An 18,263-nucleotide genomic window follows, 5' to 3' on the forward strand; every position below is an offset into this window, starting at 1 on the left:
ATAAATCCACACTTAAAGAGGAAATAAAATAATTAAAAATTAAAAATTCCTCTACACTTAAATGCACATATTTCTAAGTAGGATTCCATTTAATTCTTTTCCTATTTTCTCATTGATGGATCTTTATTTCACATGGATCATTCTTTCTCCACCCTTGATTAAATCTTATTGCTTCTTAATCTTGATCATCCAATCTTCTTTATAAGGGAGGGCCCTCTCCTCATTTTATACACACACTATATGCTATTGTTACGTTGCAAGTTTGGAGAGCAATTTTTGAAGAATGAGTTTCAATACTAAAGATTTTTGTGGAGAACTTATATCTTCTTTTCTTCTTCTCTTATGCATCCATGGCTTCCATTATCATATCTTATCCATGCATTTTTTTATTAGCTTATAACTTGCATTGATAGATTAGATATTGCATTGTTTTGCATTGTTATCATATGGATAATTTTTCATCTCCATTTACATTCATATTTTGATCCTTGAATCGCTCGTTTTATGGTGTACTTGCATGGGTACAAATTGGGTCAAGCTGAGGGCCTCCATCAAAAACCCTTGCACTCCATGAATAGAGAGCTATAAGCCACCATTCAAGACCTCATTCTTGAGCAATCTTGAATATAATGACTCATAGAAGTTTGCTCACATTTTAAGTACACATTTTTAGATCTAACCCCCTTGTATGGATTTGTTTGGAGATAGAAAACCTTAGATCTAAAAGATTTGATCTTATCTCCCAAATGACTAAGTATTTGGATCTGAATTTTATTTTGAAAGGTCACAACATATCAAGAAAGCTTCAATCCAATTTTCAGATTTTTCCAAGGTATTTTCAATTTTTTTATTATTTTTCATGAAAAATCATTATAGGGAGAAAATTAGAATTTTTTTTGGAAATGTGTATATTTTTAAAAATCTCTCTAAATTATAAATAGAGTTTGTTCTCTGTATTTTGATTTTAGAGATCATAGTAGGGCTCAATAATTCAATTTACAAAAACTAGTTTGTTTTGATAAAATGGCTCCCTAGAGCACAAATGAAAAGATGTTTTCAAAATTTTAACATTTTTGGAAAGCTCACTGATTTTTTATAGGGGTCTTTGTTCTGAATTTATGGTTTTGGATCCAAATTCATAGTGTATAGGTCCAATCTTGTTGACTAGGTTAAAAATCATGATTAAATTGCACTTCATTTTTACAAATTTCAATGTATGATATGAGTTTTCATTTTTCATGGAATCAAATAGTTCAATATATATTCATATGAATTTTCCTATTTCTTCATGATTTAATGCACTTGATTGAAGTTTGTGAAGGTAACTTGGAGGTCTAAAGAGCAAAAAATGGAAACAATTGGAAACCATGAAATCAAGGTGCACACATTCCAAACCTTCTCATTTGGATTATAAAAAGTGATCATTGTGTTCCTTTTCATTGTGCAATAATTTTCTTTCTTTTGTCAAATTTTTTGGTGTGTCTTCCCAACATTGAAAAAAGGGCTTAAAATGAATCATTCACATTTGGATTTGAGCTTAAAATTAAAAATCCCTTTTGTCTTTTAATCCCCAAGATTTTCTTATTGATGTTTTCTTCTTGCATCCTTCTTAAGGAGTTTGAGGGGAACCTAAATAAGGGATCTTGACTTCTTCTTCTTTTTGTCAGGGGGGGCTGCCTAGAGAAGTGATCACTCTAGGGGACAACCTCAACTCCCATGTTACGGTGGATTATAAATAGCATGACTGGAATCTAATGACAGATCTCTTGGAAGTAGCAATATTGTCAATCTTGGCTAAGCCCCAAAGAAATGTATACCTTTGGGAAGTGAAGGTGGAGATTGGGTTACCATTTCCTCCCAAATGTTTGGCAATATTCTCTTTTATCTATAGATTTGCGCCTCACATAACTTGTGTATATTGAGGAAATCCCCTAGTTGAGCTTGTGCATCCTTATAGAAACCTGAATAGGTTGTTGGTGTGGTTGATGTGATTGAATCACTAGTACATTTGACTCAAATTTTTGACCAAAACTTTTGACCATCTAATAATTTGGGGTCAATTTGGTTGAATTGTGATGAGTTTTGTTAAAGATGAACCCGTGTTGGTCAAAATTTTGACCAACAAGTGTTGGTTGAAATTTCAACCAACACAGGTTCATCTTTAACCAAAAATTGAAATAAGTTATGTTTGCCACCCTAATTTTATTGTTAGGTGACCCAGAAGACTTGTGCACTGAACTATTTTCTACCACTGTGATTTGTGGACAGGAGTACATGGCAAAAGGGTTTAACAATGTCAGCACTAGTAGGGTTTGACATCTTGGGTTCTTTGGTGGTTGATTGTAGCAGAGGAGAGCCCGTGAATGCTTCCAAGTTGATCCTTAGAAAAAGATTTCAGAAAGAAGGCAGCGTGAAAGGATCAAATAATAGCTGGAAACGTTGAAGAGTCTCCTTTCTAGGGTTACAAAGGAAAGTTGAAGTTTTGTTTTATAGATTGACATTTCTTGCCTTATTTTGAATATATTTATATGCACCCTATACAATGTTTGCCTTTTTTTGGACTAGACATTTCTCATTTGCTTTGTTCCGTAACTGGAGTTTTCAAATTAGTGCTTATAAAAACCTCCTAAGATATTCATAAATACCAGTAATCCAAAAGCAAGGCAAACAAATTTGATGAGTCAAAAAATAGAACACAAAACTATCAAAATCTAATCAATGGACTCCTGCAGTTCAATCCCTAACACAATCCAAATTAATTTCTTGAAGTTCAATCCACTCCTGCAATGTCCAAGCACATTTCTCTACCAACATTAGCTAGGTTGCTCTAGGGATCAACACACTCATTGCTTGTTATTTCAAGTTTGGCAGAGAAAAGTGAGGCAATCAAATATTACATTACATACTTGAAAGGAACATACCTCCTGATATGTGCAGTTACAGCTCATTTCAGGTCATTGTAGAGCTAGCAAGCTAGAAGAAGTAGTCAGACTCTTAAACCAACTAATTCTAAATGGTATGGCTCCAAAAAAATTTACGTATAATATCATTATTGCTAAACACTACAGGGTTGCCTGCACAAGTGTTGCATTCAAACAATTTGATAATATGGTAAAGAGTGGTCTTTTGCCTCATGTGATTACTTATACTACTCTTACAATGGGGTTATGCAAGGAAGGTAATATACAAGAGGCACATTTTCTTTTGAGAGAAATGTTTGGAGAAGGTTTGATTCATGACAAAACTGTACACAATGTATTGATTGATGAACATCTCAAGAATGGTAATGTAGAACAAGCTTTGAAACTGTGGGCACAAATCTACAAGAAAGAAATTCCACCTGATGTTATTGCTTACACTCCTTTTATGAACGGGCTTTGCAAGATAAGCTACATAAAGTAGGCACATAGATTCCTTACGAAAATGGTAAATCGACACATTTTTCTTGACAATTTCACTTATAGCTCATTGATTGATGGACATTGGGCTAGAAAAGGAAATGATTAAAAATTGGGCTTGCACCTAATGTCGTTCTTTTTAATACTCTCATTAATGGATTTTGTAAACAAGAAATGATAAGTACAACAAATCAACTTTGTACCCTCATGCCAAGCAATGGCTTGTCCCCTGATATTTTTACCTACAATATTTTAATTAATGCTCATTGTAAGGTAGCTGATATGAAGTGAGCTTTGGAGATCATGAACATGATATCATGTAGTGGTTGTGGTCCTGATGTTATTACCTGCAATACTTTGATAAATGGTCTTTGCATTACAAAAATGACTCAACTAGCTTTTAATCTCCTTAAGACCATTGTTTCCACAAGATTTTCTCTAGACACATTCACTTTCAATACAATTTGGAATGGGCTCTACAAGGATTCCCTTGGTCTGGTTGTTACTTTGTTAGAAAAACTTTTTTAAATGGGTTTTGTCCCAGATACAGTGTCCTATAGTACATTGCTTAATCATTTTTGTAGCCTTGGAATGTTGAATCAGGCTATGATGTGGCTAGGTAAACTTATCAAAATATTTTTTATTCACAATGCTGTTACATATGAGATATTGGACAATGTTCACTTTGTTGGGAAATGGTCTACCAATAATCCAAAAAATGTCACTAGAGAAGGATATCTTTTGCATTGTGTAATGTAGTCAATGATTAATAGATCAAAGAGGCAAGAAGGCACTCAAATGCCATTTGTAAGTCTTAATGAGAATCTAGATAGTGTAATAAGCATAACTGATATTTATTCTAAGGATATACAAGATAGATGATAAGGGCCATCAACATGTTTTAAAGAGTGACGACTGGGATGATTCAACTTGTAACAGGCTGACGGTAAGCTATAGAAGTGTTCTCTTTTGCAAAAAAAAATTAGAGGTAGATGAATTCTTCAATAGTTGGTCAGCTATAAAATAGAAAACATTAGAGCCCCGTGAAATAGTTAAAATTAATGATCAAACTTTCTCTTTTCTCATAGATTGAAGACACAGATATAATCTTGAACAGATGATGAAGCATAGTGCCAAAATTATGGGTAAGTCCTCTTAGTCTATTGGTCAAAAGTTAAATTTTAGAGTCCAGACAAAACCTTGTCTTCCTTTAAGAAAGTTCTAATTTCAGCTCCACAATTTTATGCTTATTTTAGTGCACTATTCTATACAAAAATTTATGACAAAGATATACCAAATTAAATAATGTCAAAAAGTGTTAAGGTCAAGAAGAAAGTATCCCTTCTTAAACAATAGGCTATTGGTAAATTTTTTCCTAAAACAAGAACACTTTTGTTTCCTCTGGAACCATAAGTTGAGCAATGCACAAAGGCGAGTTTAAAAAAATAATTCTTCATCTCTTCTAAATCCATTAAGGTGGATACTTGTGAAGGAATATTTATATGTTTCAGCATTACATGCATATGGGGCACTAGTGTCTCTTAGGTGATCAGATAACCTAATAATTAAAGTGAACCAATATTAAACCACATATAGTAGAACATGCTTCAGAATTATGTTAATCTATCCTTATAGCACCGGAATGCCTATGTATTCCCACGAGATCATTGCAGCATGTTTAACTCAGTGTTTTGATCAAATTTAAGAATTTTAATTATATTTTTTCTTCTTGATAGTTGTATAGCTTATAAAAATATTAATTACAATTATCAAATATTTGAGCATGTGTTAATTATTTCTAGAGTTGATCAATAGATGAGCATGCTTAAGGTTTGATCAATAGTCCATAGAGACACACTTAAGATAAATAGGATTTCTAGCATGCCATTGTAATGGAGGATAGAATTTTTCTGCTCTATACAATTTGGCATATGATATGTACTACATCAAAGTCCTTGTGGTGTAGCCCTATTTTATCTTCAATTGTCCAAAAGATAAGCAATGAATGGAGCCTACAGCTAAAGTTGGTGTTTGGAAATACAAAATATATTCTCACACCTAGGGATGGCTGGTAACAATAGCAAACTACAACAACTCCATTCCAATAAAACATGACATAATGTATATAGAGTCTCCTTTCATTTCCCATAATTCCATGCATTTTTAACCACAAGAAATGAATCTAGACTCCATTCTTTTGAAACTGCTTGGGTTTGTCCAATGACCAGTAGAGTACAAAATAATAAGTATTAACCCAACAAAACTAATCAAGAATACACACAATTATGTATAGAATATCAAGACCACATACTCTAACTACTAAATGTAAAATAACTCAAATTTCAATCAATATGATTGTGGATGTTCACCATTGCATAGCTGTACAGTCAAAATTGGTCAGCATTCAATTTCTTCTAGTTGAAAAACACAACATCCAACCATACAAACTAGTTTGGATGGGTTTAAATAGCCTTCCTAAACCTTCCCTAAACTGAATTCTGGGAGTGGGTGACTAATTGGTAAAATATTGAACCAAGTTACAAAAGTTTCACATAAAGTTGATAAATCCTTTATGGTTTTGTAGGTAATAATGTTTTCTTTGAACATCTTTTTCATATGACATTGAGACTATTCGGACCCACCATACGTAAAAGATACGTAGTTTCATATTATTTCTACATAATTTTTCTTTTCTTTCATTTAATGTAATATATTAAAGCTATTGATCTAACAATCTATTTGTTTTTAAAAAGGTGGAATTTACAAATCGTGGAATTAAAAAATCAGCTCATTGCATCTTTTGACGATAAATTTGGAAAAGACATGTTTGACAATGGCCTACTTCTCAACAGAGCAGCAGAAGGGCTCTTAAGGATAACCCAATGTACGACCATCTAGCTATGATTCCACCAATGGAGTGGAATGAAATAGTAGAAGATGCAAAGGAGAAAAGGCTATGTGAAGATAGAGGTAATGAAGTAGCACAAGGCAAAAAGAGGTATGTAATGATAGTATTAAGTACATTGTAATCATGCACTAATTATTCATATTTGTAAATATATAATCTAAGATGTTTGAAAATTTTCATAGATTACAGGACACATCCGTGGCTACAAAAGTGAGACTAGAAAAGTTTGGCCAACACAAACTTGGCTTTGGTGGCTATATGAATCTCCAGTCTCGAGTTGTAAGTAGGATCAATGATGTGAAATAATTTTTTTTAATATAATGTTGCAAACAATTTTGTTTAGTGAAACCATACATACAAAACTGAGGATATTAAGAAAAAAATATAGGGCACAGAATTCAATGTGGAGGTCACAGATGAAGATAGAAAACTTGCATTGAAGGAAGGCTATAAATTTGTGGCTACATGCCTACGCGAAGAATCTATAAGCCTTGCTCAAGAATCCAGTTCACCAAATGATATCTCACAGGTAAATTGGTTAGATGAAAAGTAAAAGAAATTGAATAGTTGATCCTTTTCTTTTTTGGTATTAGTTTTGAACATAAATTGACTACATAACAATGTGCATAACATTTTATTGCAGCCTTCATATCCTACCATAGAACCTGCTCGTGACGAAGGCCATAACGTGCATTATAGTGGTGGAGGTATTAATTTTCTATTGGAAATTAATTATGCAATCAGAAATATGAAATGTTCTCCTTCCATTTATTGTCCAAGCATGGTCTTATCCAAACATATATTCTATGCTCATTGTGCAGATCTTTTAGAAAATGTATTGTTTAAAGACTACAACCTCTTCAAACTTTTCTCCAAGTAACAGTTCCATGCTAATAAAAATATAATAAAAGACCACTTATTAGAATCCTCAAGAATATGCATCTCAAATGACATGAGAGACTTGACTTCCCAGTCTTTAAGATGTGTGTATCTTTATACTTTATAGTCATCAAGAGTCTTTTTGAATATACACCATCTAAGTTCAAATATTGGTCATAGTTGAAAGAGGATTATAGACTGTAATCACTATGGAGCAAGAGTTATGGTCCTGTACATTATATGACAATACCCTACTAGGAGAAGGCCAAAAATATTTTGATTGATTGTGGTTGTAGATCAAATTACTGCATATCAAACACAAAGTATTGATATTAGTTTGTGAGCCATTACCACTAGGTCTTCAGATTATTGAGGCTATTTTAATGTATGATTTGAAAATCCATAACTATAGTTTTCATCACTGGAAGGTGTCTCTGTGTTGCTGCTCAATTCCATTGCAGTGTACATGAGATTTTGTTTGTTTGAGCTGAGACTTTTCTCTTGGTTATTTGTTGTTTATTAAATCATAGTAGTTTGCATTTCTTGTATTATGTATTTAGGGTATTCTTGAGCAATGACAACCAGGTTTATAGATTGGCAAGGAAATTTATTATATGATTTGGAACATTCACATATTTTTGTTCTTATTTCTCTAACACTACTTTAAAGATTATCTCTGGTTTCTGAAACATATTCATTATTTTAAAATAGGGATCTTTAAGCTTTTGATTAGTAATCGATAATGATTTCCAACTCTGTACTTTGATAAATCATTTGTTCTAACAAATCTCATAGAGTAAATATTGTGATATTGCTATCATGATTTAACTGTGTAGTATTTGAGTCAAATTTATTGACTCATATTTCATGTGCAGTGCTCAAAATGAATCCATCACTCATGATAATATTTTTTTGAATATTTCAAAGCATGTTGAACATCATGTCGAAGGAGTGGAACATGTTCCAAGTGTTCAACATGTTGATGTGGCAGTGGATCAAAATGTTAATGTACATGATGTGGCATTGTTAGGTAAGAAAAATGCATGTTATGTTGTACTAGTACTTAATTATAGACTGGTAACAGTTAAAAAAAGAAAAAGAGTATGCCAATTTATCCCATTCACTTGTTCTTGCAACAGAGCCCCCTTTAGTCCAGCAGCCTCCTGCTCTTGCAAAGAGAAGGAGCCATCATAATTTGACATTACACGTGGTAGAAGAGGAGGAGAATGATGCAAATATGGATTCTCCTATGAGCACTTTTCTTAAGAGAGCTCATAAAAACAAAAAGAAGAAATGATGTTTTAAAAATCTTCTTTCATAAACTTTTTTGGATAATGAAAGAACTTTATTTTAAGTAATTATGTATGAATGATGCATATTAATACTAATTTTTATCTTATGTTAATGAATATTGTTATGTCTTAATGAAGTCTTGATTAGTATTGTGTATTAATGAATTTTATATTATATTAATGAATGTTATTTGATTGTATTGATTGAATGTTATGGTTCATAAATGGATGAATGAATCAATGAAGTATGTAATTAGATGATAATGGGTACTTTAGATTGATGTTAGGGGGAGGGTGGTGAGGCTAGATAAGCTTCCACCTTCACGTGGTTGGCCTTGTTAAGTAGAGAATATTATAGTATTCTTGAAACCAAGTGAAGCTTAAACTAACATAAAATGGACACTTCGCATGTGGTAGGTCTAAAATGATCCACAACTACTGCTGCCGATAACATGAATTGTGAAATACATTTTGATATCACTAATTTCAACACTCTATTCGAAGCATGGGAGTGGCCTATAGTCTTAGCATGAATTTTGAGTAATGCCTTAGTCCAGATTGCCTCAGAAGTGGCTGGAAGAAGCCTGCATGAGTCTGAGACTATGAACTCTCCCCGTCTTGGCCAAGAAGAACTTGCCAACTCTCTACTATTATGGAAAACTACAGAGTGGTGTGGCTGGTCTGCAACCAACCAATAAGTTCACAAGTAAAGGAATGAGCCTTCCTTCACCAAGGATTGCCAAGCAATGATCTCAAGTGTACCAATTTGATCAATGCTTCAATCCTTATTAAGAATCTTGTCCCAATCAATCTTTAGATGAAACAGGGACACAAAGTGACTAGTCAAATGGTGAATAACACCTAAATGTCTGAAACTTTCATACTTATATCTTCCAAGGTCACTCTAGTGAATCCCAACCAGTTTTGTTACTTCTTGTTGAGAAATCCCAACATTGACACCCAATTGAGATTGATCCCCAAGACCAATGCATCACATGAAGAAACTACATTCCCAAGTGCCATAACAAGCGCAATGCAATCTTAGTATATGATGCAGAGGTGGTGTGTGGTATCCATCTTCTTCATATGAGATAACAAATCCATTCATTTAGCAACAACTCTTTACTCCAATGTCACCTCAAGGACTTACCTTCCAGGCTACCCCAAGTGCACTTAGAGTTTCCCAAACACCATAACTTCATCCAAGGCTTCAACCTTCATTCTTCCTTTGTGAATCATCTCCTCATGGCCTTTCCACCATGTTCCATCCATCCATTCATTTTGGACAACTAATCTCTTACCCAACATTCATATCTAGCCTTAAAGCTAGTAGCCCTCACCAATCACTAATTTGATTTTCTCTCCAATAGTTCCCAAACAACTATAGAAAATAAAACCTGATTAAGATACCCTTTTGGGATCTATACATCCTCCCTAAGTTTCAATATCAACCCTTTTGGACCATACCCAAGATCTGATACCCCTAGCCTATCCACACTAGGCCTAATTCTCCAATTTTACAAAGCAACCCACAAATCCACTGAACCCTACAATTCCAAAGGGTGAAAAAGTCCTTCTAGGGGTTGAGAAACAATAGATTTTCAAGATTTTAAGGTTCTGCCCTTTACACAACACATTTGCCACCAAACCCTTGGTTTTGGGGTCACTAATCTAGGGCCTGTTCAACAGGACCTCTAAGCATATCACCAGAACAAAATAATTGCATAAACACTTAATAATTGATCCCCCCATATGCATTTGATCACCAAACATCTTCAATCCCAAAGTAAATTACTTTTAATATGACTAGTGTCTATATTGGTATGTACGAAATAGTATAAAAATTGTACAGACAACCAAGAATTGAATAAAATTTTTGAGTTTTCATGCACATTTGAAACATATTTTGGTGGTGTAATCTTTCATTCATGTTCAAAAAGTGTTATTAAGAGACTTTGAATCATATTTAATACATTTATTAACAGGTTTAAATCTTTATTGCTGTTGTCACGCCGAAAGTCAAAGTTTTGCCTAGTTTAACATGAAGAAATGAGGGTTCCATCCAATGTGTACTCTTAGCTGCTTCTTGGGATGGAACCCATAGCACTAACATGTCCAACTAACCTCTAATATGCAAGAAAAGTGAATATTTGCAGGCTATTGTGAAAGAAATGCAAAGTTGAGTGCTAGAAGGACTAATTTGGGTACCCAAATGAGTGCTAGGTGTTATGCAGCCGTACATCTGGCTTAACAAGGTATAATTTTTATTTTATATTATTTTAAGACATGATGAGTGGATGGTGAATCCTAAGTTTTAGATTCTGGAAGTTTGTGCTTGACCTAGATTGGTGATAGCCTTGATTTTGAGGGTTTTAAGGCTTGAATTTGGGGGTTTCATATCAAAAGTCCTCATAGGATGAAATTTATGATGGATTTGTCTAATTAGGCACAAAATATGATGAATCTATGAATTTGGTGGAGTTGGGATAAGTATATTGCATAGTTTCTTGGTAAAACCTCATGTTTTACCCTTGAAAAATAGTGGCAATCATGGTTTTTGGCATATTTTTCCAAAGGAGTCCATATTAAGTTTTGAGTATGTTATAGAACTCCCAAAAGGGTATCTGAAAAGCCTATTTATTTTCTTGGTGTTTTGGAAAGTTTTAGAGAAAAATCAAGAAAACAGGTTCTATTGATCAAAAGAAGAGAATAGCCTAGTAAAGGGGAAAAGTATCAAAATGGTTTTTATTGTATTTGAGTTTTTGGGTTTTTCTCTATTAATATTTGGGATCGTGTTCTATGATCTATCATCAGGATGACAAAAGAGAAAATAAGGATGATATAAGTCAATTCTTTCTACTGTTGTTTAAAATATGACATATTTTATTGTTTTGCTTCTATATTTTATTGGATGATTTTGTTTTTAAGAACATTTCAGATTACACTCCATGAACCATCATCAAGATGAGAGTGATCAGAAACATTGATGCAAACAAAAAACTCATAGTGAAATTCAGAAACAAAACAATAATTGTAATAGATAGTGAAAATCTAATCTATCTCATACATAGTATATTACTTAGTTGAAAAAGAACATTTCAAGATAGTGTCACAAGGAATATAAGTATAGAAACTTGGAAGAAGTATCAAAGAAGTGTGATTCACTGCAACTAGTAAGGAGGATGATATATTTTTAGTATCTTAAAGATTTTAACAAAATAGATACCAATACTTGATCTATCAGCTTTCCACAATCCATAGGTATAGTACAAATACTTCTAAATTAATTTTACAATTTTTTACATCAATCGTTCTGATCATGCTTATGTTCTATCTCTTTTGATGATCATGTTCTATCATGATCACACACTTGTTGATTCTTCTATCTCTTTTAATGATGAAGTCCATATTGATCAATTTGATGATATTGACAAGTTCATCATTCACAATGATAAATAGTGGCATCTCTTTGCTTTCCTCTACCCAAGCATTTTTATCAACTTTAACAAATCTAACATTCTTGAGCACCATGTTTTCCTATTTATATTGTACATTCTTTAGCACCATGTTGACACTTTTGTTAGATGGGAAAAATTTTGCCAGAGACAAGGGTAGATTCATTTTCCCCTTTACGAGGCAACTGCTTTTCTAACTGTTTAGTATAATTAGTATAATAAATTTATTAACAAGGTAATGTGTTATACTAACAATTAACAATTAGAAGTAAGTGGTGAGAAATATCTGTAATTAAAATATGTATGTTCTTTCTCAAAATTATAATCTTCTATATAGATAGTTTCTGCATACATAGTTTTAAGATGCAAATGATGTTGCTACAATACTCTTCTTCTACAATATTGAATGCGATTTGCCACTAGTTTTGCAAGGTCTTCCTACTACTACAAAATCTAGATTTAGAAATGCATCTCCTGTTTTATTGTTCATGAAGTAGAAGCACTATCTTGAGCTGAAATCTATAATTTGGCTTTGGTTAACCTTTTAACTCCTTGAAAACAAATCACAAAAGCTAACAACAGCTTCATCCACCATGTTGACATATCTTCTTCGCCACGCTTTCCTTGCACAAACAAGGGCAAACAATCCCCAAAATCCAATAGCAAAGGAAGCCAAATAGCTAACATACCAATACTAGGGATCCTTTGTTCCCTCTTCACCTTCATAGTTCTCATTTATTTTAGACATGTAGGAAATTTGTTAGATGGGAAAACTTTTGTCAGAGACAAGGGTAGATTTGTCTAATAGATACATTTATAGATTCACTGAAATAGGTTTAGAACTTTTCATACCAGTACCAATGGCAGAGGCAAAGCCAAATTCTATACCCTTTTCCAGTAATTTCTATGCTGGTGGAAAAATGGGAGCTAACCAAAATGTGGTCTTATTGAAAGCTATAAACCATGGGATATGCACAAAATGGAGTTTTTAGAAGGGCTTTGGAAACTTCAAGGTAGATTCAATGTGCAGGAGGTAAAGGAAGAAGAAATATTAGATGGATCAATAGATAAACCTCGCTAATCACATAATAAGAAGTTGATGAATACTGAATGTATGAGTTCATCACAGGGGATAAATCAAAATCTACTCGAGTAGCAATTGTAGAGAAGAGAAAGAAACACTTGGCATTACAACCAGCCATTAACTGTCACCTCGCAGCCTTGTTTTTTTGCCACATTATATTTATTCTTCATTCTTGATAATGACTTTTCATCAGACCATATTTTCCAATTGGGCATTTAGGAAACTTTTGTGTACTCTCCACAATCATTAACACTCCGTCTTGGATTTGAGGGAAGATTAGAAATGGCTTTAGTATATCCTCAAATGTTATATGTCTGTGCCTTTGATTTTGAAACAAGGCCATTAGAAACATATGTTTTTATCTTCTTCACTGGCAATTGAGACAAGGACACTGTAAGGATGTATAATGCCCTGTTGTCTTGCTTCTAACCTTTGTATATTCAAATTTGCATTGACACATAGCACAAGATTACATGGTGTAGTAGTTCATGAAAAAGAGCCCTATCATTCATGTCATCTTTTAGTGGGAAAGAAACTATTACTGTTGGATCTGACATATCCTTGTAATTCAGTTCAGCTTCAAAATTTGATAGAGGGGTCTTGTAGCCTATATTGTAGGGCATATTCTTGAACCCTTGGTAAATCAAATCTTTCTCCCAGAACTCACTAGTTAATTCTTCAGTTTGACCAATGATGACCATTCTTAGCTTATACAAATGCTTCATGTAGAGATTCAATTTAAAGTGGCACCTCAATTAATATTTTTAAGCCACCATTCATCAAATCATAGTCACAAGGAAAATATGAAGCATGCAAGAACATATTCAAGAAGAACCTACACATTTGTTACTCTAGCAGCCCTTTTATGAACTATGGTTGTCACGTGCCCATATTCCCTTAATTTATTCTTCACCAAAACTCATCAATGTTTGAACATGATTCTTGTCACTTCACAATATGAATTCAGCATAATGTTGGCACATACAAAACTCATCTATAGGTATAAAATTTTCCCATTTATTACAAAGATCTTGAGACCATCACAGAGTTGTAGCTCCATTTATAATACATGATTATTTCTCCTTTTATATTAGTCACTTTTTACTCCTTCGCAATAATGGAAATTTTAATTGGATACGACCACATGTAGAGCATTGACCATGAATAGTGATCCCTCCACATAACTGCAAAGCATGAACAGAGCCTCTTCGAGAGACACTATGCCAGTAAAGGTCTTGTAAATCTAACATCAACTCTCCATTCATGAAAGGTAAGAACTTTCTCCTTGTCATACTTGTGTAAAATACAAGTTTTGGCCTACCAGAATTCAATAGCATTTTTTAGTAGAATGTTGTATATCCTCCATTTGTAGGCCATTGTATATATTTTGTGGCTACTATATACTTCTTTAACTCGCATTGAGTTACATTACTTGAGAAGATGAAAGAAATGAGTGTAAAATTTCTGCCTTGACAAATGTATTGGCAATTTGGAACCAATTTCTAACATACAATTATCAGATATTTAAACTTCAGCTCCCTCCTCTTCACAAACTCAACAAGGTCACACATGGTGTATATCTGTATTGAGAGAGTGAAGGTCTTTTGTTTGGGAAGTGCACAAGTATTTCCAATTCATTCTAAATTGTTTGGAAGGAATCTGTATCATTCCATGCATCAAGCTAAGACTACTGAAGAGACTTTAATGATCATCATAGATGTCAGACTGGTTAACATGCGTGTAAGACCACCTCTGATTTTGTTCACCTAAATTCGTTAAATAGAGCATTTAAAACAATTTGGTGCATTCATTATCAATTCAGACCAAAGAGTTTGAATGTATAACTAGGATGCAAGAAGAGAGTCACAACTAGTCTTCAAGGGCTAAAACATATATTTGCATCCGTCAAATTATCGAGCATTCTACATGCTTCTATCCATCACTGTTCTATTCTCTCCCATAAAAAAAAAAAAATCGAGATGTTTTAATACAAGAGGAACCCCACCTATAAATCTTAGAAGGTGCTTCTCATGTCATCATGTATAAACAATACAAGCTTCACTATGCCAATTTTTATTGATATTAAAGACAACCTATTCATGGTAGATTCAGATTGTATAATTTCTATATTTAAAGGTGCTGACTATATTATATTTGCTTGTTTCTTCCATGTTCCCAATGTTAGAATATATTTCTTGTGGCATTCATCGTGACTGGGATGCATGCATCTATTTCTGATGGATTATTCTCTTACATTCAAGCATTCATGGTTGGTAATTCTATGATCCCATCTGTGCACATAGTTTGATATGGTCCTTTCAAATAATTGCTTCAACTATTTGTTAAACGTCAAATATATTATAATCTGGTGCTAATAATCTCTGTAATAAGTGTAGTCAAAAGACTTGGAATGATTAATATAGAAAAACATAGGTCTTGAATTATAGTCCCTTCCTTGCTAACGTTGATGCTATGTCAATGAGCAAACCTCAAACAATGAGACGCTAACCCAAGCATGATGCCACAAGATGACTGCAGACCCGTTGGAGGAAATTTTTAGGCTCTGACAATAAATGTAGCCCATCCCAAACCTGACCGCGGGCATAAGCTGAACACAAATCACTAGAGGATGATTGCAGATACTGAAAAATGTCCAAACGCTGCTATAAATGTTCAATGGAAGCTCGACAAATGTGTAGACAAAACCTCAATGGCCAAATGCTGGAGTATTTCAATAATTGTAACCACAATTTCCTTCAACACAAAGCTTTATTTACATTTGCAGACCTGCTGCTTTGATACCATGCTATAGTTTTAGGATCTACTGCAAATGTTTACATTCTTTTCTAATATTCCATTTGGGTAGATTGTAAGAAGAGCAGACTAATAGATTTCTGTGTGTCTTCCATCTTCAATACTTACCCTCCCTTATATCTAACCCAAGGGGCATGTCCATTGAATGGACATGTCCCTTTATAGGTAGGCTAATTAAACTAATATTATTTCCTCATATTGGTGTCTATTCCAAGAATTACTAATAATTAGTAATTAACTAATCACACTAGTAATTAAGATGGCTGATTAAAGCCACAAGGAAAATGCCAATGTATCTAGAAGAAACAATATGTTCTATTAACCAATACTTAAGGGAACTCATGCATTCTGATTAGACTGATATGAAATCAGAGCACTTATCTTGTCAAAGTTATAAGGAATTAACACTTATCATTACGAAAGAATTATCAGTGTGTGATTTCAAAAGGTTCTTGTTACAATTCAGGTGCAAGGAGATGCCGATATATGTTTTATTTGAAAGCATAACTAAAGCTTTATATAATAAAACTAAGTTTATAAAAGTATAGATCTACAAAAACATATAATTATAGAAAGTAATCTTGTACATAGCAGCATATAATAGTGTTTTGTGTTTTTTGTATCTCTTTAAAAAGCTTAGCATTCGATCTTCTCTATATTCTATGAACTTGTAATAGGTAGATTTTTAATTCCAGATTCCAACATAAAAGTCTCCTCTTAAAATTTGAGAGGAAATCTTCTGCTGCCAAGAGACAGGTCCAACATTTCCATAGAGCAATTCAGTACTTGGAGTTATTCAGCACTTGGAGTTATTTAGCACAGTGTCATGTTTTCATGGAAACATAGTAACTCAAAGAAAATAAATTCTTTAATCCAAGTACTCAATTTGGAACAGAAAATCCTTCAAACCCATGATAAAAATAAAGTACAATCATAAAATCCCATTCTCCAAATCTCCCAAACAATTTCTCTACTTTTACATTGTGCAACAAATTTGATAATCTCAAGCAGGCTTGGCAATTGGGATTTCTTCAACTATGTGGAGATCTCCATCGAGACAAGCAGCACAAGTTTTTTCCATCCACCCAACACAGTCATATTTTGTGTTTGCACTTAACAAACGGTCAGCATAGATCCTGCCAGCCACACATGCAAGAACTCCCAATATTGTTATGAATACATAGATGCACACCTTTGAATAACATCCTTATGTACAAGTCAATGATTATCATAAAGATTATGTGTCAATAGATAAATGGCTAATACTTCATGCTTATATATTATGATCCAAATATAACCTTAAACTCCATTTACAAATCCTTTTTACTATCCATAAATCATATTTGTATATTGTTCTCCAAATCTATCCTAGAACTCTATTGACAGGTTGTCCTTCTATCCATAAATTGGAAGTTAACATTCCCTTGCATTTTTACTCTTAGAAATAAGATTGAAATTATATGACCCAGTCACATACTCATTGTCAATAGATGTCTCAATGCTAAGACAATTGAAAAGTGCACTAGGATCTCTATTTAATTTTCACAGTATATGTTTCATTTTTCTAAATGGATGTATTGTATCATATTTAATTTTCACTATTTTAAGAAATATTTTAATCCATTCCATGTGGGTGTTGCAGGAAGCATATATTCTGAAAGTTGGTGAAGGTGCTGCTGCTAGGTGCCTAAGCAGATTTGTGGGCATGGATGTTCCTCCACCAATTGGGTCCAACATGGTATTTTATGCCATGTAATTTTTCCTTTTCTATTTGCAAACATAGATTTAGAGTACGTTTTTGTAAACACTAAATTTTTTTTAGGGTTCTCAGAGATATTTTCATGAGTGCATACCATACAGTTTTTGATTATGGGAACTTAAGAGTAGGCTTTGTTAGGCAAAAGCTTCCTAACAATGCACATATATTTTGTCTACTATGAACAATTAGTGCAATATTGCGTATAGGCAAACCATGCACATTAACTCATCATTGTCAACCTCTCTAAATTGTCTTTTATTACTTTTGATGCCTTCTTGTGTGGACTATTTAAGTATTTGGTGTCTTATTATACACAATTTGTTCTATGATGTTACTGTTGTAATCTAATATATGTATAGCAAACAATAGTGTAAACTCTATTGAGGAAAGTGTCGAGATGTATTAGACTAGATATACAATAGGTGTCAAGAAAAGAAAGGAAGAAGAGGCCAGATTTCAGAATTTCTTTTACAATAGGTGTCTTGTTCTTCAAACTTATACATAGGCTCTTTTAAATTTTTTCTTCTGGCTCTACTTTTTTTCTTCTCTTACTTGCAATGTGTATGAATTTGATTGAGCTCTTCTTCTCTATTGCTCTATTGGATTGCATTGTCAACTCTTCTATTTATATCTATCTAGTTTCTCTTGTTCTTCCTTCTATAATTGCAATCCAA

Source organism: Cupressus sempervirens, chromosome 1, assembly GCF_028749045.1.
Source record: "Cupressus sempervirens isolate cs-2001-9-10 chromosome 1, ASM2874904v1, whole genome shotgun sequence".
Classification (NCBI taxonomy): domain Eukaryota; kingdom Viridiplantae; phylum Streptophyta; class Pinopsida; order Cupressales; family Cupressaceae; genus Cupressus; species Cupressus sempervirens.